This window comes from Anguilla anguilla, chromosome 3 (genome assembly GCF_013347855.1).
Source record: "Anguilla anguilla isolate fAngAng1 chromosome 3, fAngAng1.pri, whole genome shotgun sequence".
Lineage (NCBI taxonomy): Eukaryota > Metazoa > Chordata > Actinopteri > Anguilliformes > Anguillidae > Anguilla > Anguilla anguilla.
In genome coordinates this window covers 38,656,863-38,673,671 of record NC_049203.1, presented here as the reverse complement: position 1 = coordinate 38,673,671, position 16,809 = coordinate 38,656,863, and the positions used below count along the sequence as shown (strand labels likewise).

The window sequence follows — 16,809 nt, the reverse complement described above, 5'->3', positions numbered from 1 at the left end:
AATTGCTCACCATGCAACAGCTGAGATGGCAGGAAAAGTTTATATAGCTGATTATTGTGAGGAGATGGCCTTATGGAGAGAGTCAGATTGGGAATTCAGCCAGGACGTCTAGAAGCCCTGCTTCCACACTAAGTACCATGGATCCTAAAAGGTTTTGACCACTGCTGTGGCATTGGATATAGCAGCTGACCAACTAAGGAGTGCCGTTGTGAAAAATCCCTGTAGTGCTTCCGCAGACACAGACTTTAATGTTTCTGTTTCATAAAAATCATCCTTGCCATTTATGTCTGCAATGGTTTATTATTATATGTAGCATAAGCATTATAAGTACCAATTAGGTTGCAATTTTGCAGATTCTGCAGCACAGAGTTGCCAGTAAAATATTTATCTACAAATTAATTGCAACATCACAACTATGCTCATTTTGGGAGGAAAGGTACACTGTATACACTGTATGCACTGTATGCAGTGTGTATACACTGTCATTATGCAGCGGCAGCTCATAAATTTTTTGTTTTTTGGTTGTGGAAGAACAGGGATGGTGATTTTTTAAAAATATATAAATGGGACTCAACTGGATAAATAAAGGACAAATAAAATTAAAAGGATGTCAGGTAGGTTGAGAGCAAGTTTTGGCTCCAAATCAAGTCTGTTGGCTCTGTCGCCTCCTCCTGTCATCTGTTATCTCCTCCCATAGCCTGGCGTATCATTCCTCTACTGATGACACACAACTCCGACTCTCCTTCCCTCCTCTGATACATTGGTCTCAGCACACATCTCACCTTGCCTAAAAGACATCTCAAGCTGGGTGACAAATCATCGACTTAAGCTCAATTAGACTAAACCCCAGATACTCTCACTCCTGGTGAAGTCCTGCCACCTGCTGGACACATCTTTCACCCAAGATGGTACTATAGTGTCGCTCTCTTAATCTTCCAGAAATCCTGGAGGGATCCTCAACAGCAAACTGTCCCTCTCTGAGAGCATCTTAGCAGTTTGTTGGGGCGTGCAGTGTTTCTGTGCAACATCCAAAGAATCTGCCCGTTCCTCAACACCTACTCAATCCTGGTCTTAGTGCGGGCTGTGATCGTCTTCCATTTGAACTACTGCAGCCTCCTTCTTTCTGGGCTTTCTGCCTCCACCATCAAACCTCTCTAGCTCATCCAGAATGCTGCTGCTTATCGGATTTACAAGCTCCCTTGGCTCAGCATGTCACTCCTCTTCTCATCTCCCTCCACTGGTTGTCTACATTGGCCCACATCAAACGTAATGCCTTGGTGGTAGCCTATCTGGCAGCTAAAGGGACAGCTCTGTCATATCTTCTAAAGATTGTCAGATAGACCCTACACGCCTACCAGAAACCTCTGTTCTGCTATCTGTGTGCATCTGGCATCTTCCTTGCCATGTACCTGTACTTCCTGGTGACATCTCTTGTCTGTTCTGGCTCCCTGGTGGTGAAATGAGCTTCCCACTGCAGACGGAACGGCAGAAACCCTGCCCATCTTCAGATGCACACCAAAGACTCACCTCTTCAAATTGAACCATTACTCCCCGGACCCCTTTAAAAGTTCTTTCTTTTTCTCTGGATTTACTTTTGGATAATGTTATAGGTATAGCTCTGTAAAGAGAGTGATATTTTATTTAGTTACAATACAAATTGTTGCTTGTAAGGTTATTACACTTATGCATTATTAATTGTCCTCTTTGCTTTCTTAGTGATCCTGTATATTTGTATTCCTGAGAGTTACACTGATGTTCTCATCAGCGATGTTCCCCACTTCTGTGCATCACTATAAGAGCATCTGTCAAGTAATTGTAATGTAATGTAATACATGGGTAGGCTAGGGTAAAAGGTGCTGGGTTCCCAATGGCAGGAAGTGAACTAATTGCGCCATAGTCAAATAACTACGTTCAAGCTCCTGGAAGCAATATACTGTATAGCCAACAATGCTGCCAGAGACCTTTCAATCATGTATTTTTATGTTGATGTTTTTGTCCCCCTATTTGCCCCAGAGGATTGGGGGACAGATGCAGGTTGGCACAAGGAGGTTGCAGGTGCCAACTTAATCTGAAACCTTTCCAACAAGTAAAAGGTATGCATGCCCAACCATGTGTTTCTCTGCAGGAATCGTGGCTGCCGTTGGCACAGTAAATGTGATTCCATCAATGGGGGCATTACTAAAGAATACATTCTTCATCTTGATATATCACCTGGGAACCTCAATTTCAGTTTCAATTGAAACCCCTTTCTGTTCTTTCCAGATTATAATATTTAGTCACTCATTATTGCAGTGGGTTATTTCAGATTAGGTTTAAAATTTTATGTATAAAACATGCTATTACATGTATGGTATTGCAAACATTTTTTTTTTACTGTAACCCCTGTTTGCTACATGAAACATGGACATTCAGTGAGGAAAGAAACAAAACAAGAGCTTCACCACTGTTTTACAGGATATCTAATTAACCTATGAATAACCTAGAAATAACCTGTGCCTCGGACATTTCTGACAACTGTTTAAAGGCTCCCCTCAGCTGGATTCGGACTAACAGCTGTATACCGCAGGTTTTCTTCCTGTCTGCACGATTCCAGTTTCTTTATCCATCTGGGACCGATTGGCTGACCGTAGTCACGTTGTCAGCAACGCTGTCAGACTCATCCTGCACCATTGTTTCCACTAGCAGCCGGAAGAGCATTCGGCTTGCGTGTTCTTGAGGTAACTGCCGGGTAGCCAACCCACAATTCCAAATCTGTCACCAATGCTGTGTTGAAATGCTATAGTTTTTACTTAAATTAAGTTTATGCCTCTATACGCAAATGAAACAGTTAATTAGCTTTTAGAGATATTACATTCACACTGCGTTAAAACGACCTGGTCATCTCATAATGATTTGATAATGCGCATGGTAAGTAGCTATTACTGATTTAAAATTTATTTCATATCTTCACATCTTGGGTTTTAAATAGTGCGTATATACCTTTATGTTTATGAATTAATTCCTGACGGCCTCATCGCGGTGCAGTAAAACGGCATTGGGAAAATGGAATGGTCTTACTCGCGATAGTCTATTCCTAAGATTATACAAAGAAAAAGACCACGCTGTATGGTCCGTTATTTACCTGTGATATTTGTCAGTTTGCTGGGATTCTTGTAAACTGTGCACTTCTTGTAAATGTCTGTAGAAATTGGCGTGCTTGTTTTAACGCGTCTTTGTAGGTAATTTTTGTATTAGGCTGCTGGTCCATCCAACCCAGACAGTGCTGGTTATAATTTACTCAGTACGAGTTGATTTTATTTAGAGGAGTCTTCGCACTAAAATATTTGAAAAAGTAATATTTCCACCCATACTTTTAGCACATTGAAGAACGTCCCTGGTGGAAATCCCACCTTGATTTCAACCTAGTTTTCAGCTTGTCCAGCTGGTTTGAAGCTGGTTTGGAGATTGTCAAGCTGGCAACAAGATGGTTGAGATAGCAACCATGCTGGCAGTCTGTTTGGCCAGCTTGGTACAGACATTTAGACCATCACCAAATAAAAGGCTGGATCAGAAGCTGGTTCCAGCTAGATTTCATCACCGAATTCAAGCTGGAGTTTCCACCAGGGATTTAATAATTTCACTTTAAGATGCTATGTTTACAGTTAAATTTATTAGAAAAATGTTTACATTGACCCGTGCAATATGACTGCCTGATTTATCTTTGTTTACACTTGCATTATGCATACAGTTTATCAAGTGTGTTCAGTGCATGAAATTACACATTACTATTACCTGTTCTTTGTAGTCACATGCATTTGACATTACCAAGGTGCTTATTTTTGTTTATATGTATAACACACACACACACACACACACACAAAATAAGTGGCATATTAATTATAAATTTAATTATCAAATGAGATTGGTATAGTGTGCCAAAATGCACAGTAGCTAATAATGCCTGTAATGCCTTTATTATTGTGTTACTGCACTGAGAGCGAGAGAGAGTGAGCGAGAGTGAGCATGTGTATTTGTATGTGAGATGTGTGTTTGTATGGGGTGCTGCAGTGAATCCACCCCCCACCCCGCCCCAATGCACTTGGAGCACTGAGGCTTCCCCACTATAAAGGGCACCATGCACAGCCCGGCAGGAAGTTGGGTTCAGCCTGACTCTTTTGTGAGCGCTAGCTGCTTTGTGAAGGAAAGTGACGGCCTTCTCCTGCTCCCTCTGGGACTCCATTAGCGAGGAGGGCTTCTACACCTCCAACAGGACGAATCTCAAGAGAAACAGAGATTCCTGTAATTATACTGCAAGCTACATCACAATAATAAAACACAGAGCGAATGTTACATAACTTCCTTTATACTTCCCTGGGCTTTTAGAATGAAAAACAAACAAAATATTCTGACTTACAGCTACAGTGCAGTTGGGTGCAGTTCCATACGAACTCAGGCAGAGTCTGATTTTGCTACAGAAAAATTGCCTGGGGATTTTCAGATTCAATTCATAAAAACAGCAAAATTGCAAATTGGGAAGCTTAAAAAAAGAGGAAAAGGGGACTTGGGCCTCTACAGAGGCTAGGGTTGGACTATTTTAAAGATTTTAGAGATTTTTTTTCCATAGAAATCTGATTCTTTGTGAGTCAAACAATGTGCAGCCCTCACGCTTATATAATCTAAAGTGCACCTTGGATAACACTTGTCTGGTTAATACTGTACTCAAAATGTAGTGACAGACGTACTCGGTGGGTGTATAGCATTAGCTTGTGCAGTATAGACTTAATACTTAGCATTCCACTTCAGTTCACACCTCACACATAGAAAGCAGTTTATGTTCTACAATGACTATTGATGCAGTTCACCTGCAGTCAGAAGTTAATGCATGATGCATCTATGTACATTTTCTTACAGGAAAGAAGCATTTGTTAGAACAGAAATTCTTCTTTTGCTGTTTAAGGTAAGAGACAGCTACTGTGCAGTAAATGTGTCATAATTTGCCTGGGGTACTGAAATGTAATGTTTTACCATCTTGCATGCAGTGGCATCTGCATGTGATGAAGGGCTGACTGTTGAATTTATTGATCAAAGATCCTATGCAACGTTAATGCAGCTGTCATAAGGATTTATTTATTTATTTATTTATTTATTTATTTATTTATTTATTTATTTATTTATTTATTTATTTATGTATTTATTAAAACCACAAAATTACAAACTTAACGGAAATCTGTTTCTAATTTGTGGGCCTGCAACTGGTGTACATGGCAATGTTATGCCTATGAGTCCCACGATCTCTGAAAGATGTGTTTTGTGCATTTTACGTATTTGAAGCAGTTGCACCTTGAAACAAAGCACCTCTTACGGAATATCTCAAACTGTTGAAATGAACCCCAGTAATCGCCACAGGGGGTCTGAAGTTGAGCTATGTATATGCGTAAATAATTATTCTTTGGTTGTCCACAGAGTGGTAGCAATAAGAACCTTACATATTTTGAGGTCACTAATGTTTCCTTCAAAAATGTCAGAACATTACCTCAGCTTGGAGGTGCCATTTGTTGCTCTAAATACATCATATCAGGATGACATAACAAGCGTCAGTGTACAGTACAGTGGATAAGTATTTAGTATTTGAACAGTGACACAATATTTGTTATTTCGGGCACTGTACTCCAGCACATTGTATAACAATATATAACTATGTTGTTGGTGTTTTGTCTGACAGTGCCAGACAATTTTGTTATTCTGTCCACAATAGCATCTTCTAAGTATATTAAACATATTGGTTGCCTTAAGAACCAAGAGTATGTACTGCTGGGATTTATACACGCTGAACGATTATCACATCTATCAAGTTTATATTCTTTAAATCTCTGATTTCTTTTCATTTTCCTCGATTTGGAATTGTATTTCTAAGCACGTCTCATCCTTGCAATCTCCTCCGTCTATTCAGCAGATCACAGACGAGTGTGTGCTCCCCCACCCCCCCCCCCCCAAAGCCCCTTCTTTTCACCCTGCAGTAATTGCTTAGGAGGAGTATGCTAATTGCACGTTTGGTGCGGGCAGACTGCAGGTGACCATTTAAGGCACAGTTGTGATTTGACACCAGACTGTCGACCATGACACCTCACGGAAGCTCACGGCATTAGGCAGACGAGCTACCCAGAAGCCCGTTTAACACGCATATTCGGCGGCAAGTTAAAATACATTCGTACATTCTTCATTAAGAAATCCATAGCCTTCTCAAAATGAACCCACAGGGAATGCACGGCAGTTCCAGCAAGTGTATTGTATCAAGTTTAAATTATGTCAGTAGTCCTCACTAGGGTGGTGTATAAATGATTAGTGCATTCGGCCAGAAACCTTCCCTTGATTTTACTCTCACAGAAGTGTCATGGGTGCCCTTTATGTTGCATAACGGACCATAGATTGGAAGATGTCACTTTGGGCTCTTGGCTTTCACTTTCTTTATCAATTATGGGTTCACACTGCAGCTCTGTGTGAAGGTAATCACCACCGTCTTAACACAGTAAAACTGAAGGGGGGTGGGGGGGGGGGGGAACCAGGCCCTCCTGTGTATTAGTGCTCATTAAATATGCTTTAACAGCCAAAGTCTGCATTAATGAATAATGCTCTGGGTGAGCACAAATGGCAAGAACTGGAGACAGGTTTTCTTTGGTCATTAACAATTTATAAAGGTAAGTTAACATTTGAACAGTAGCGCACGAAGCAAAAATATCTCCAAGTGAAATAACGCTGCTCACATCATAGCTAATTATTGCTATTGTTACTGTCATGAATCTGCCAAGCCTGTGTACTTTTAATGAGAGCCTACAGTACAGTACGCTAGCATGATATTACCTTTAGTTCGGCCGAGCTGTCACATAAGCAGTGAAGGATCCGAGTCCTTAAATGAAGTGTCTTCAGTTCACTGGACCTGTAATTGAGTTTCATGGCTTGGCAGCGGATGAGAAGCCACACTGTGCCATGCTGGTATTGGCGGCTGCGAGAGAGGCGGTGACCGAGAGTTTAAATATGTCCGCGGCTTCCTTTACTCAGCACTTCATCATTCACCGTGCCCTGACTGCCACCTTTCATCACCACGACGAGGGGGCGCCCTCTTCCCTGACAAACACGCTTGGTGGAGCATGTCACACAGTTACGAGACACCTACAAATATGATTGGTTATTCACAATTTGGGCTGGAAAGCAAATAGCAAAAGTGCAGGTTCGTTACGCTTTTATGTATGGACAGAGTGCGCTTTAATTTTCAAATCATATCTTTGGTTTGCCTTTGATGTTTGGTTACGCTCTTTCTCAGGGTTGGGCTTGTTTGTGTTCTCAGTTGCAGTTCTTGTGGTGATTAGTGTAGCAGACCGTAGGCTGAGTAAATAATTAGGTTTGAGGAGAGATTACAGTGGTGTCTCGCAGTGATGTGTTTATCGGAAGGACTGCAAGCGATTTTGTTGCGGGTAGGTATATGGTTGGGCCAGTAGGGGGCAGTCTTTCTAGGAAAATCAGTGCTGCCTTAAACGCTGCGAAGGGGCTACTTGTTGGCCATGTTTTGAAATAAGTCAAAGTCTAGCTCTGAAAGATACAGTATTGCTTGTTGTAAAGGAATGTGTTGCCGCATCTATCCTGGCCATTTTAGCTCATTCCAGTTTAACTGACTAGCTAATTTAGTGTCTCTGATGTGTGGTGAACATTTTGTTGCTAAATGGCTGCTGTGTGTTTGCTAGGTGGGTGCTGCATATTTGTATGAGGGAATGTGGGATGAACCTTGAATGGGATGAAATTTCCTGAATTATTATTGACACTTGATGTATTTGTGTACGGCCGACAGTGCAGTTTTCCTTTAATATGTACATCTTAACAAATTTCTTCATTTCTGTGAATAAAGGTGTTCAAAATACTGGTCTTTCATACAGAAGTTCCTTTTAGAAAGAATGCTGGCACTTTGAATTGGAATATACATATACAGAAGTGTCTATTCATTAGACACTTCTGTATATGAAAGGACAATTGAATCAAATTAATATGTACAAATATGTGAGCTACAGTATTACCCTTGCACAGAAAAGTCTGTAAAAGTATTAAGATAACAGCGCTGAACATAAACTCTCTGCATGCGCTCTCTCTATCTCTTTATCTGTGTGTGTGCACGTGTGTGTATCTGTGTGTGTGTGTGTGCACATATGTCATGTGCTCATATACAGGTCAAATCCATTCCAGGTTTTATACGGGAGGGCAAATGAATAGGCCTCACTGTTTTGTATACAGAATGTGGATTGGTGCAAATTGAAACGGCACATTTCCCAGATTATCTTGCAGAGATTTTAAGGGCGCACAAAGAATCAGAAGTACTGCTCTGGCCTTTTTCACATGGCACGTTGCCATGGTGGCGGCAAGGAATGTTCTGTCTGTCTCTGGCTTATTCTGTGTTCGCCCTAAGGAGAGCACACGCTGCTTTCAAAAAGCAACTGAAAGCATACAAATATAAAGATATTATAAAGATAAAGAAGGCAATATAAATATGGGACCTGCTTTTTCATGCTTCGTATGCGATTGGCTTATCCTTAATTAACGGGCAGACTTACTTTATCAAGGGCGTCCACTGCTTCAGTAGATAAAACAATTAAATACAAATGACATGACAAATACAGCAAATAGCACTCAGTTGATGGACTGTGGAGTTGAAAGAAGTACTAGCAATCTGCATGAGCTTTGGAGTGTGTACTTGTCTGCACACTCCCAAATTGACAGGGCACTTAATAAGCTAGGCCTATGAATACAATTAGGCATCCTTTGTTGGGAGAACACATACAGAAAACATCACTGTCCTGACTAAACTGACAAAAAGCTTTGACTGCTACAGCTAATACTCCCCATCATATAACGGATAATATACTCCACATGCAAACCATGCAATATTCATCAGATTAGTCTGGAGGTGAGAGGGGGCTCCTTCTGCCAGTGATGGACTAGGCACAATACACTAGTATTAGCAAGGGGGTGCATACACCAGCAGTAAATTCAGTGGGTTGGAGTATAGCACAAGATTCAGAGGTTTGACCAGACGAATACTTTTTTTGATTTAAGTTCAGTCATACACTTTATGTAGAAAAGACAAGTAAAATGCTGTATAGTAATCATTTGAATAGGCTCATATACTGTAATATTATAAGCACGCTTTTCAAGAGTAGGCTTATACTGTATACCAATACCCAGTTCTCCTCATATGTTTTTAGCTAAAATTATCTAAGGAGCTTTAGGGTGATCTGGCTCTTTCACTTATCGGACTGGATTGTATTGGATTGAACACATGTTCAAAGACGAGAAAGAAGGGACTGTGGTACAGAGGATTGTTCCAGGAAGCCTCACCTCCTGCTTCAATTAGGATAATTACTGCTCTTTTGCTACAGTTTATCTTAGGAGACTGTACCACTACAGTAATGGGAATTTATTGCTTTTAATGACAGCCTGTCGGCTTTCATCATCCCCAGTCCCTGAAAACAAAGCCCGGCAGCGTGTTCACTTTATTCACCACTGTGCTGTGAGACGATGCTTCTGTAATACTGCGGTGCAGGTACTGTCACATATCTGTGGACCAAAGTGAGATATTTCAAAAGAAAGGCACAAACACACACGCAAGTATGCGCACACACACACAGACACACACACACATACACATACACACGCACGCACGCTCACACGCAGACACACACCCACACACTCACACACAGACACACAGATACACTCGCACACACACACATGCAAGCACACACACATGCACACACACACAAGCCCACACACACACACAGTCTGCATTGGTATATGTGAAGATACAGGTATCTCTGAATAAATTTTTATTAGCTGCTTTCTTTCAGTGTTTCCTTGCTGAAATATTGATTCATTCCTGCCACCTTGTATGTTTGATAGGAGAATTTGCATAGGTCTACATTATAGCCAGCTTATCAAGACATTGTAGCCACAGTTCCTGCAATACTTTGCCTGTAGTGGATGTTCCCTGCAATTACATGCGAATTACAAGGTGCTCCAGGATACAGCATATTATACTGCAGTGCATTAGACAGGGAGCTGGCTGTAGAGAAACAGTGAAGTGAAAGCTGTACATTGTATAAGTTAACCTTTGCATAACCTGATCCATATGAAAATTGGCAACTTAAATTATTACGTGTGAACATAGCCTAATCTAATGATATTCTGTCATTTTTTATCCTCTTAATGTACTGATATTGTTCATGAATCATTGCGAGCTAACTTGGTGTGAAAGTGACATTAATATGAACATTGAATATGAACATGAGCATATGCAAAATATATATGTACTCCCGCTAAGGTCAATTTGAATTTAATGCTAGATTAAAGGGCAGTAATTACAAATGTGTTTCTACTGTCCAACTGTTCATTTAATCACTACAGTCTGTTCAGTTATTTAAAAAAATTATAATAAACATTTACTATTTATTGTATAATAATTTATTATGTTGAAGACAAGCAGAATGTTTATATTTTCTGAATTTGTGCTACCATTCGATTGAGAATGGTAGTTGCTTTTACCTGATTAGACTTATTTAATTTCCAGTTCCCTGGCTGGTTAGTTTCCATAGAATATTCCCTCAACAGATGTTTCCCATCACAGAAGCAGGGCTTTCAAGGCCTGCCATTGCTATGGCAACCAGCTTCAATGTGGAACTGTTTGGCAAGATATTTACAGAACACAGCCTACTGTAGCTCAGTACGTTTCAACTCAGATAACAGTTTATGAACAGATCAAATAATGAGTATGAATTTTCTTATGTTAGCATTACAGGTATTGCCACTTTATATTCACATCAAAATGCAAAATAATACTCATTCTGTTACAGCGATTTGAAATTGGAAGCCATTTTACCTGCTGATATTTTCGTAATATTCTTACCTTGTTGATTAAAATCTACCCCCCAGTACAGCTTCACTCCAGGCTGTAGATGGGAACGCTAATATTCTGTGTAACCTTGCATATGGAAATATAAATAGGTTGTACTCTATGCGGAGGATTGAGTTGTAGGATTTTTTTAAGGGAATACAGTGTGTAGTGAGGGTATGGTAAATAAAAGTCTGTCTGTCACTTGGCAGACACACATCCTCAGAGGAGCCAAACACTCCATGGAGATAAAAATGGATTCTCTATCTACAAAAGAGAAAGTGAACATATTCTGTAGATGTTGCAGTGTGGCACTGGTAGCACAAGAAACAAAGCAATTCACCCTGCTGTCTTCACCTTGCCCTTTGTTTGCACTCAATGTGTATTAACTTAAAGTAAATTTATCATTGTTCTCTAAAAGCAATCATCAGAAATGGCGACATACAAATATGCGGGTTAATTTGATTTTAAGCTTTATGAAAATATGAAAATGCAAGTTTGATAATGATAGCCAGGAATAGCTTTCACTGCATGCATGCCGGCTTATGCCAATTATGTGGTTGTCGACTGTGGGGGGTCCAGATGGTCAGCAGGAGTCTTATGAAAGTTGTTCCCAAAATCCATTGAACTTAAGCTTCAACTAAGGTTCTTATGATTGATCATAGTTCAGTTGTGTGTTTTCCAGTGTTTTCCAAAGACTGTTGTACATGTCCATGAAGGATCTTTGGGTGCACCAGTAAAGGTTCTATATGCTAAACAGGATGACTAGTGCATCTAAAAATAATCTAATATACCAGATGTATATTCCATGTAATTGGTTCATATGGTTCATGTTGTGGACCATATTTAAACATAGTTTGCATTCAGTGAAGTTTGCACTAGACTAGAGTGTGAAATCTGTGGACAAACAAATAATTAAAGCAACAGTAACTAACTTATATTTTAGAAAGATATCGGGGAACAGTCATGCTTAATTGGAAGCAATCATAGAAAGAGCTCCTGTGAGAGAAATCCAGCATCATACATGTTAAGACCCTCAAATCTGAATTCTAAAATCAAGGATTTGGTGAAGGAAACAAAAAGATAGGCAGGCTCATGTTAAGAACCAATCAACAATGAGATTGACCTTGCACATTCTCACATTTGTACACATAGCTAGATGCAAATGTTGAGGAAGAGTTTCTCCAATGGTGGATTGTGAGGGAGTTGGGGTTTTGGGAGACCAACCGCGACTGAACAGGGGGGTTCTTTAAGCTATTCACCAGAGATAGAATAACCACAAAGTCTCAAAAGACAAGGACAGCGGAAAAAAATATGGAAATGAAAACAATACTCCTTAGGGAGAGTATCCCAAAGAAAAGCTCTACACAACCCACATACTGGGTAAGAAAAACTAAAGCTTAAGGAGTGTGAACTCTGAAAATAAAACAACTGCCGGAGCAGAAAACGGGGCAACTCAAAGAAAACAGACCTCGAACCGAGGCTGAAAAGGTAACACCCTCAAGAAAGAATTCTGAGTTGAGATTGTGGCACTAACTCGTTGCCAACAACCTAATAAGCTAAAGACTGTTGTGCTAATTTTATAGCCACAACAATCCAATACCGCAACTCAATCCTTTACCTTTACCTTTACCTTTACCTTTACCTTTACCTTTACCTTTACCTTTACCTTTACCTTTACCTTTACCTTTACCTTTACCTTTACCTTTACCTTTACCTTTACCTTTACCTTTACCTTTACCTTTACCTTTACCTTTACCTTTACCGGGCTTGACAGATTACCGGCTCTCGTGCAACATAAGTGACACTGAAGCAAAGCTTATCGGCTTGCTCAGGGTTTAAATAGAACGCCAACAGGTGCAAATTGTAAAAAGAAATTTGCACGTGTATAATTCAATCAACTCAATGACCGTAATAACTGAAGAAAAGGCGCATGAAAAAACCAATGGCCGTAATAACTGAAGAAAAGGCGCAGGTAGGAAAAGAAATGGTGGTATCAGTCAAAACCATGACATGGATAAAGAGTCACTCCTGCATCGCTGGCAGTTTACATGTATAAAAAAATATATATTTTGCTTGCATTAGCTATCACAAACCATCTGGTAGATAGCTAACTTTAGACTTGTAAACTTAGCAAAAATATTTCTTCATTAACTTCTGAACTCGGTGACTAAATGGAAAATGTTTAATTGCTTTATAGGTAAAACCTGCAACAATGAAGAAAAGGTTCTATTGTTTTACCTCAACTCTTGGAGTTGACAATTTTAGTGTAGCATGTCAGTCAGTAATCCTGTTTGCCGAGAGAGAGTTGTGGCTAGAAACGTTGATGCGAGTTCACGATGAGGTGTGGGGAGGAGCAGGGGGTGTGTCACTTTCTCTGTGCTCAGGGCCAATGGGCTTCGTGATTTTCAAAATGCTTTCACAACATTGCGACTGTTGAGAAAGTTGGTTAATGCTGCTGTGATTATATTTTAATTAAAATCTATATGGTGCAATATTATTACATAGGAATGTGTTGATTCTCACTGCAGGCAATGAAGTTTAAATGTATACTATGTAGGTTTTTGCGGCCTTTGTGGACTGTGTTTGTAATCCCCACTTACACCTCCTTAGTCCTCAACCCCACCTACACCTCCGTTGAGGACACAGTCTCAAAGGCTACAAGCAAAATGTCAAGTAATGATATTGACAATATCATTTTTAGAAACATGAATGATTCTATATAGATGGTAACAATAATTATGCAGTATTATAACACTCTTACACTGAGTGCACCCCTTAGCACATGGGAACATGGTTAGGTAGGTCCTCCATAATGCTGGTGCAACTATTTTGTCTTTTTCCTCGTTTGGTATTTAGCTATTCTAGGGCCTGTTTCATGAAGCAGGATAACTGGAGTTAGCTGGATAACTGCACTGCGTAAAATTCGGAACCCTCCCAAATCTGGAACGTGGACTGAAAAAGAGCTGTTATGGGTTCTACTCCATGCAGTTATCCAGCTAACTCAGTAATTATGCTTCCTGAAACACCCACCTGGACATTTAGTTGGAATTGGGATGTAAAAACGGAATCGCGTGTGGCATAAGTAACTTTAGCAGGCATAGGTCTATCATATCTAGCTAATATACTTGTAAAGTGAATGAATTTTTCATGAAGTTATCTGTAGCCTTTTCGAAGTTGTTAGCAACTTTGTTTGTGAAGTTGGCTATGTGTACTGTAACATTAACTAGATAGCATGCATGCTGTATCAAATTCAATTACCCTGATTGAAATAAATGCAGGTTAATTACAGAGCTAGCTAAGTTGCAACTATAAACAGTAACAGCAGCTCCCGTGGGAGGGGTTAGGGGGTGGGGTCTGAAGACATCTTGATAGAAAAACAGAATGTGATGCAAAAGCTACCCAACTAACGTTACTTACAAGTCCAACAGAAAACAGGCCAACTCTGCATCGCTTTTCATCGCCTTGGCAGACTTCAGCTGGTGCGGCTTGTGTTTTTGCTTTGCTGTACCTAGGCTTCCTAGCATCTGCCATTGCAGCAATGTGTCCCAGAAATGGTACACATTTGGCTAATGTGTGTAAAGACTGAGATTGCCAGTGCATCATAGATATGCCTTAGCATAGTTATTTTATAACAGGGGTACCCAATACTTTGATCACAATCGATCGGTCGATCGCAGAGGCCATGCTGGTAGATGGCCATTTCATTTTTAAAAATTTGTCTTATTCTTCCCGTTTTCATCCCATTTCTCTACGGCTTTTGCCTGACAGACAGGTACACTTGATTGACGTGAAATGTGGCCAATATGCTGCTTTTGTGGTGTGGTCGCGTAAATGACCAATATTATGTGATAGCAACATGATAACTTGCATTTTTTGTACCCTGGGTGGAGGCCTTCTTAAAGGGTACTGACGATGTCTTGATTGCCTGCAGCTGGTGGTGATTATGCATGACAGCTGGCTCCCAGTGATTGTATTATTATGCCAATCAATGAGGATCTGTCCGTGTTGAGCCACTCTGGCCTGTGGCTGTGGTCCATGGTACTGAAGGCTCTATGAATCAGGTGAGGTGACAAGTGAAAGAGAGAAAGAGAAGAGCCGTTTGGGTGCGGCCTGGCCTGGCAGTGGCCCAGAGGAAGTGTAGCGTAGACAGACTATCAGCATGAGCCGGGAGATGGTGCACCTGAAAAGATCAGGGCTGGAGAGACAGAAACCATTGGGCTGTCCTTGCATTTCTGTCCTTTGCATGGTCCATCCACTGCAAAGGCATGTGGTCCATCACACGGGTGAGATGTGGACCAGGTAGGGCTTTCAATTTGACGTTCGATATTTGAATATATTTCCAATAGGAAAAAATAATGTTTGGATTGTTACTCATTTGCTTTTGAATATGTAACCACAAGTGCACACTGAAAATCAAACTTATTCCACATTACAAAACACAAAACATTACCTCTTGCTTCTGAATGACCTAATTTTTCCACTTGTGCATCATCACTTAAACTAGCCAATCGCAGAAGAGCTTGCTCATGCTCATGCACTAGGAAACAGCAATCTTGGAATGGTAACTTTTGTTCCTTTAGTTGAGCCACATCTTCTGGATTTGTTTGGTGAAAAGATATGTTCCTTTGGCTCACTCATTGCTTCTTTCACTACTTCAGGAAAGACTTCATCATTTGTTTGTTGTGTACAGTTACTCTAAATTCAAGGTGTCTACTTAGTTGAACATTGTTAACGTTGTCAGTATCTCTCTACAGCACAGTTAAATGTTAAGTAGCTAGCTTCCTCACAAACATTACATCTGAAGTGGTACCTGTGACAGTTTTATATTATAGTGAAGCAATATGCTATCAAGCGCCATTTTAGTGAAAATTGAGTGGAACAGCAGTGAAGCACCTTGGAATAGAGTCCAAGTGAGTGTGTGAATAGATGAGACATACTGTAAAAGTTCAGTGCTCATTCACAATGGTGCTACTGGTATGTGTAGATACTTCCTTCGATAAATACATTTTAAGTTCTCTTAGTCTTTTACCATGTTGATCATTGAATTTAAAAGGTTGCCTCATGTGGCTGTGAAAACATAGGCTGTGTACTTCCAGTTTCAATGCCAGTATCTTAGCTTTAGAAAGGTTTAGCTAACCTGTGTAAGTGAGAAGCACTAATATGCCAGGCTCCCTGCATAAATGTAATAACATGTTATGTGTTTATTTTCAAGCCATGCTACTATTATTCTCCAGGTTCTAGAGCAGTAAGAGTTTTTCATGGGATATTGTACAGTGTATGTGCACATTTGCAGACATTTTTCTATTGCCGGCAACCACCTGCAGAGGGGTAACCAGACCACCCACTGAGGTGGCCAGAAGTATGCCTGATCGGACATTTAAAGGGAAATGCGCATTTGAAATGGTCTGTTCCTCTTTAGACTATCTTACAACCCAGCAACGGATGTACGGATGAAGCTTATGGATGATGAAGCTGATGAAGCTTGTTGGTAAAAATGTAGATGATAGGTGTGGATGACATCTCCAAAGCTCTTCTTTGACTGTATTCAGTCATCATTAAACTCTCCAGTGGATATTTCCTTCCTCTCTATGATCTGACAAATGTTGTTCTGGTGCCAGGTTCTCTGATTTGCCAATTAATTAAGGCTGATTTGTAGCTTCATGCTTTGGAGATCAGCTTCAGAGAATCAAACAAGCCTGAAATGTAGTTATATTTGGAGAACAACGATGCCAGTGGATTTGAATGGACGTTGAGTCATCTTTCTGTGGCATGTACTTGTTTGAGAGTCTAATTTTAGATCTCCGGTTCTCTCTGCCCTGATGCGACTTTAACCCTTTCAGTGCAAGCCATTCACGGCCACTGCTTGATGTGTAGGATAGATTGTACATATTGCTGAGTATATG

At 40.3% G+C, this 16,809-nt stretch overlaps 1 protein-coding gene across 3 annotated transcripts in view; it reads left to right on the top strand.

Annotated features, from left to right (window-relative positions):
• Positions 1-2,660: 2,660 nt before the first annotated feature.
• csrnp3 (cysteine-serine-rich nuclear protein 3) overlaps positions 2,661-16,809 on the top strand; it is a 54,603-nt gene continuing 40,454 nt past the window's right edge. For 2 of the 3 annotated variants that reach the window (XM_035407681.1, XM_035407680.1), the window contains exons 1-2: positions 2,661-2,907; positions 4,891-4,936. The gene's annotated coding sequence lies outside the window, so the exon portion shown is untranslated. The remainder of the gene's footprint in view (positions 2,908-4,890; positions 4,937-16,809) is intronic. The other variant, XM_035407682.1, reaches the window with a different exon arrangement.